A 6,000-nucleotide genomic window follows, 5' to 3' on the forward strand; every position below is an offset into this window, starting at 1 on the left:
GGGTGAGGGACATGGGTCACCCTCTTATACAGGGGTGTGGCTGTGGGCAGGACGGGTTGTGGGGGACCCGTCAGGGCATTGCCCGTTTGGAAGCCCGTTCGGAAGGCGAGAGGAGGCGGGGGCAGGGAACTCTCCTCAATTTTCCCCCAGAGGTTTGGGGAAAAGCCTTTGCACGTTTGAGCCAGCCGGGCCTGCATCAGCAGATCCTGCTCCTCTGGCAAGGGAGAGCTTGTAGGTGAAATCAAAAAAGGGGAGAAATCTGCAAGAGCCGGGTTAAAAAATTCCAGGGGCAGACCCATGTTCCCCAGGAAGCAAGTACTTCCTCCTGCTCCCTTCAGTGGGAAAAGATATAGGAGGTGTATTTCTCTAAGCAGGGGATCTGCGTAGATGGCACTGCATTGCTTTGGGAAGCATCCATGCTGGTAGCAGAATAGCAGCAGACCCCACAGCTGAGACTTGAATGGGGACTGTTGGAGAGGGGCAGTGGAAGGGCGCAGGAAAATGCTTTTCAAAAGCATCTGCACTTTCTTACAAAGCAGCTGAAAACCCATACCAGGAATGGGGCTCGAACCCATGCGGACAAACATCCATTGGATCTTAAGTCCAACACCTTAAACACTCGGCCACCCTGGTGAGACCCAAGGCCCAGCTTTACTCAACTCCCTTTTTCTGCTGGCTGCTGCAGCACCGGCTGTCCAGCAAGAGCTGTTTGCGGAGTTAAAAGGCTTTTGCAGGAGGCTAAAGGTAATTGCTTATGACAAACACACTGTGTGACACCTAACTTTCTCCCACTCGGACTTTACGGGCAATTTTTATATTGGAGTTAGCTTAGTCACAATAAGGGGATGAGCAAGGCAAGCACACAAGAGCATCTCCTCCCTGGTGGTCTAGTGGCTAGGATTTGGCGCTTTCACCGCTGCGGCCCGGGTTCGATTCCCGGTCAGGGAAGATACCTCTAAAGCATAGATTTGAGTGTTTTGTCCCAGTAGCTTTTTTTAAACGAAGGTCTTTAAAAAGGTACCCCTACCCATGAACGAAAGAGGAGGAAAGGGACTGGGTCCCCTGTTCCCCAGGTTGTTTTGCTCCCATTGCCCTCAGCCACCTTTATGCGCACGCACTCCTCCACCCAGTCTGGTGCTCTATGTGTGTGTAAAGTGCAGTACCAGCTCACCAGAAAGGTAAATTGCTGGAAACCCCTGCTGTGATGCATACATCTACTTTGGAGCACTCTTCTCCCTTGCACTCTTGAATCGCTTAAGCGCAATGTATTCTTCCAGCAAGCTGAATAACGAGACAGGGTTGAGAAAGTGTTCCAGCTGTCTGTGCGCCATCAGCAGCCACTAGGTGTCCCTCTTGTGTTTTCCCGTGGATCCCGATTGTATAGGAATTCATCGGTACAGTAGCAAGGGGGAGATGATGGCCAGTGCTTGGAAGTGACAGAAAGTCGGGTGGCATTATGAGGATTTTTTCAAGTTCTGATTCATATGTGCTGTAGAGAAAAATAAGCTTTCAGCCCCCATGAGCTTTGTCATTCGGAAAGCAGTGTATGAACTTTTGCTGCATGGCACTGGGCTCCCTGGTGGTCTAGTGGTTAGGATTCGGCGCTCTCACTGCCGCGGCCTGGGTTCGATTCCCGGTCAGGGAAAAGTCCTTCTTCTGCCCTTGAAAACCTTTCCTTCCCGTAGGTCGCGGGCTTCTCAAAATGAAGTTGCTTTCTGACTCACAGTTTGCCTAGCATCACGCAGTATAGCTCCAAATATCATTTTCGCAAGGTCCCTTTATAGCTGCTTTCCACAGCGGGAGGAAAGTCACTTGTGCAAGGCTCTTGAGCAAGTGAGACCCTGTATTCCAAAGTGCAGTTCCTTTTGTAGGCTTCTGACCACATGGCGTGCGGCAGGAAGTCTCCTTTGACAGGCCTGCAGGCTTTGTTTCCAAATGGCATCCTGGACCCATTGAAACCCACCTTTTTGCTAAAATGGAAGTCTGGATCTAGGTAAGAAAAAACTGAGCTGCACGTACGGAAAAAAGCAGAGGCCAGCCACAGGGAGGGTGTGGCCAGGGCTGTCTGATTTGCATACTGACCTGTGGCATCTTGGGAATGTATAGGCTTTGGAGCTTAACGGGTGCTGCAGGGGTCTGCCTGGCTGGAGAGATGCCTGTCTGGTACACCCCTCAGGACAGACGGTGCCTACCCTTCGAACATGGAGGGTGAGGGACATGAGTCACCCTCATATACAGGGGTGTGGCTGTGGGCAGGACGGGTTGTGGGGGACCCGTCAGGGCATTGCCCGTTTGGAAGCCCGTTCGGAAGGCGAGAGGAGGCGGGGGCAGGGAACTCTCCTCAATTTTCCCCCAGAGGTTTGGGGAAAAGCCTTTGCACGTTTGAGCCAGCCGGGCCTGCATCAGCAGATCCTGCTCCTCTGGCAAGGGAGAGCTTGTAGGTGAAATCAAAAAAGGGGAGAAATCTGCAAGAGCCGGGTTAAAAAATTCCAGGGGCAGACCCATGTTCCCCAGGAAGCAAGTACTTCCTCCTGCTCCCTTCAGTGGGAAAAGATATAGGAGGTGTTTTTCTCTAAGCAGGGGATCTGCGTAGATGGCATTGCATTGCTTTGGGAAGCATCCATGCTGGTAGCAGAATAGCAGCAGACCCCACAGATGAGACTTGAATGGGGACTGTTGGAGAGGGGCAGTGGAAGGGCGCAGGAAAAACGCTTTTCAAAAGCATCTGCACTTTCTTACAAAGCAGCTGAAAACCCATACCAGGAATGGGGCTCGAACCCATGCGGACAAACATCCATTGGATCTTAAGTCCAATGCTTTAACCACTCGGCCACCCTGGTGAGACCCAAGGCCCAGCTTTACTCAACTCCCTTGTTCTGCTGGCTGCTGCGGCACTGGCGGTCCAGCAAGAGCTGTTTGCGGAGTTAAAAGGCTTTTGCAGGAGGCTAAAGGTAATTGCTTATGACAAACACACTGTGTGACACCTAACTTTCTCCCACTCGGACTTTACGGGCAATTTTTATATTGGAGTTAGCTTAGTCACAATAAGGGGGTGAGCAAGGCAAGCACACAAGAGCATCTCCTCCCTGGTGGTCTAGTGGCTAGGATTCGGCGCTTTCACCACCTCGGCCCGGGTTCCAGTCCCGGTCAGGGAAGATACCACTAAAACATAGATTTCAGTGTTTTGTCCCAGTAGCTTTTTTTAAACGAAGGTCCTTAAAAAGGTACCCCTACCCATGAACGAAAGAGGAGGAAAGGGACTGGGTCCCCTGTGCCCCAGGTTGTTTTGCTCCCATTGCCCTCAGCCACCTTTATGCGCACGCACTCCTCCACCCAGTCTGGTGCTCTATGTGTGTGTAAAGTGCAGTACCAGCTCACCAGAAAGGTAAATTGCTGGAAACCCCTGCTGTGATGCATACATCTACTTTGGAGCACTCTTCTCCCTTGCACTCTTGAATCGCTTAAGCGCAATGTATTCTTCCAGCAAGCTGAATAACGAGACAGGGTTGAGAAAGTGTTCCAGCTGTCTGTGCGCCATCAGCAGCCACTAGGTGTCCCTCTTGTGTTTTCCCGTGGATCCCGATTGTACAGGAATTCATCGGTACAGTAGCAAGGGGGAGATGATGGCCAGTGCTTGGAAGTGACAGAAAGTCGGGTGGCATTATGAGGATTTTTTCAAGTTCTGATTCATATGTGCTGTAGAGAAAAATAAGCTTTCAGCCCCCATGAGCTTTGTCATTCGGAAAGCAGTGTATGAACTTTTGCTGCATGGCACTGGGCTCCCTGGTGGTCTAGTGGTTAGGATTCGGCGCTCTCACTGCCGCGGCCCGGGTTCGATTCCCGGTCAGGGAAAAGTCCTTCTTCTGCCCTTGAAAACTTTTCCTTCCCGTAGGTCGCGGGCTTCTCAAAATGAAGTTGCTTTCTGACTCACAGTTTGCCTAGCATCACGCAGTATAGCTCCAAATATCATTTTCGCAAGGTCCCTTTATAGCTGCTTTCCACAGCGGGAGGAAAGTCACTTGTGCAAGGCTCTTGAGCAAGTGAGACCCTGTATTCCAAAGTGCAATTCCTTTTGTAGGCTTCTGACCACATGGCGTGCGGCAGGAAGTCTCCTTTGACAGGCCTGCAGGCTTTGTTTCCAAATGGCATCCTGGACCCATTGCAACCCACCTTTTTGCTAAAATGGAAGTCTGGATCTGGGTAAGAAAAAACTGAGCTGCACGTACGGAAAAAAGCAGAGGCCAGCCACAGGGAGGGTGTGGCCAGGGCAGTCTGATTTGCATACTGACCTGTGGCATCTTGGGAATGTATAGGCTTTGGAGCTTAACGGGTGCTGCAGGGGTCTGCCTGGCTGGAGAGATGCCTGTCTGGTACACCCCTCAGGACAGACGGTGCCTTCCGTTCGAACATGGAGGGTGAGGGACATGGGTCACCCTCTTATACAGGGGTGTGGCTGTGGGCAGGACGGGTTGTGGGGGACCCGTCAGGGCATTGCCCGTTTGGAAGCCCGTTCGGAAGGCGAGAGGAGGCGGGGGCAGGGAACTCTCCTCAATTTTCCCCCAGAGGTTTGGGGAAAAGCCTTTGCACGTTTGAGCCAGCCGGGCCTGCATCAGCAGATCCTGCTCCTCTGGCAAGGGAGAGCTTGTAGGTGAAATCAAAAAAGGGGAGAAATCTGCAAGAGCCGGGTTAAAAAATTCCAGGGGCAGACCCATGTTCCCCAGGAAGCAAGTACTTCCTCCTGCTCCCTTCAGTGGGAAAAGATATAGGAAGTGTATTTCTCTAAGCAGGGGATCTGCGTAGATGGCACTGCATTGCTTTGGGAAGCATCCATGCTGGTAGCAGAATAGCAGCAGACCCCACAGCTGAGACTTGAATGGGGACTGTTGGAGAGGGGCAGTGGAAGGGCGCAGGAAAATGCTTTTCAAAAGCATCTGCACTTTCTTACAAAGCAGCTGAAAACCCATACCAGGAATGGGGCTCGAACCCATGCGGACAAACGTCCATTGGATCTTAAGTCCAACACCTTAACCACTCGGCCACCCTGGTGAGACCCAAGGCCCAGCTTTACTCAACTCCCTTTTTCTGCTGGCTGCTGCAGCACCGGCTGTCCAGCAAGAGCTGTTTGCGGAGTTAAAAGGCTTTTGCAGGAGGCTAAAGGTAATTGCTTATGACAAACACACTGTGTGACACCTAACTTTCTCCCACTCGGACTTTACGGGCAATTTTTATATTGGAGTTAGCTTAGTCACAATAAGGTGGTGAGCAAGGCAAGCACACAAGTGCATCTCCTCCCTGGTGGTCTAGTGGCTAGGATTCGGCGCTTTCACCGCCGCGGCCCGGGTTCGATTCCCGGTCAGGGAAGATACCTCTAAAGCATAGATTTGAGTGTTTTGTCCCAGTAGCTTTTTTTAAACGAAGGTCTTTAAAAAGGTACCCCTACCCATGAACGAAAGAGGAGGAAAGGGACTGGGTCCCCTGTTCCCCAGGTTGTTTTGCTCCCATTGCCCTCAGCCACCTTTATGCGCACGCACTCCTCCACCCAGTCTGGTGCTCTATGTGTGTGTAAAGTGCAGTACCAGCTCACCAGAAAGGTAAATTGCTGGAAACCCCTGCTGTGATGCATACATCTACTTTGGAGCACTCTTCTCCCTTGCACTCTTGAATCGCTTAAGAGCAATGTATTCTTCCAGCAAGCTGAATAACGAGACAGGGTTGAGAAAGTGTTCCAGCTGTCTGTGCGCCATCAGCAGCCACTAGGTGTCCCTCTTGTGTTTTCCCGTGGATCCAGATTGTACAGGAATTCATCGGTTCAGTAGCAAGGGGGAGAGGATGGCCTGTGCTTGGAAGTGACAGACAGTCGGGTGGCATTATGAGGATTTTTTCAATTTCTGATTCATATGTGCTGTAGAGAAAAATAAGCTTTCAGCCCCCATGAGCTTTGTCATTCGGAAAGCAGTGTATGAACTTTTGCTGCATGGCACTGGGCTCCCTGGTGGTCTA

The 6,000-nt window shown here is 51.5% G+C and overlaps 7 non-coding genes across 7 annotated transcripts; 4 read left to right on the top strand and 3 right to left on the bottom strand.

The window, feature by feature from the left end:
• Positions 1 to 550: 550 nt before the first annotated feature.
• TRNAL-UAA (transfer RNA leucine (anticodon UAA)) lies at positions 551 to 633 on the bottom strand. Its single transcript has one exon. It is a non-coding gene; the product is annotated as a tRNA-Leu (tRNA).
• Positions 634 to 876: 243 nt separating this feature from the next.
• On the top strand, positions 877 to 948 carry TRNAE-UUC (transfer RNA glutamic acid (anticodon UUC)). The gene has a single exon. It is a non-coding gene; the product is annotated as a tRNA-Glu (tRNA).
• Positions 949 to 1,573: 625 nt separating this feature from the next.
• Positions 1,574 to 1,645, top strand: TRNAE-CUC (transfer RNA glutamic acid (anticodon CUC)). Its single transcript has one exon. It is a non-coding gene; the product is annotated as a tRNA-Glu (tRNA).
• A 1,112-nt stretch (positions 1,646 to 2,757) lies between these two features.
• TRNAL-UAA (transfer RNA leucine (anticodon UAA)) lies at positions 2,758 to 2,840 on the bottom strand. The gene has a single exon. It is a non-coding gene; the product is annotated as a tRNA-Leu (tRNA).
• A 940-nt stretch (positions 2,841 to 3,780) lies between these two features.
• On the top strand, positions 3,781 to 3,852 carry TRNAE-CUC (transfer RNA glutamic acid (anticodon CUC)). Its single transcript has one exon. It is a non-coding gene; the product is annotated as a tRNA-Glu (tRNA).
• A 1,111-nt stretch (positions 3,853 to 4,963) lies between these two features.
• TRNAL-UAA (transfer RNA leucine (anticodon UAA)) lies at positions 4,964 to 5,046 on the bottom strand. Its single transcript has one exon. It is a non-coding gene; the product is annotated as a tRNA-Leu (tRNA).
• A 243-nt stretch (positions 5,047 to 5,289) lies between these two features.
• On the top strand, positions 5,290 to 5,361 carry TRNAE-UUC (transfer RNA glutamic acid (anticodon UUC)). The gene has a single exon. It is a non-coding gene; the product is annotated as a tRNA-Glu (tRNA).
• The last annotated feature ends 639 nt before the right edge of the window (positions 5,362 to 6,000 follow it).

Source organism: Lissotriton helveticus, chromosome 4_1, assembly GCF_964261635.1.
Source record: "Lissotriton helveticus chromosome 4_1, aLisHel1.1, whole genome shotgun sequence".
Classification (NCBI taxonomy): Eukaryota; Metazoa; Chordata; class Amphibia; order Caudata; family Salamandridae; genus Lissotriton; species Lissotriton helveticus.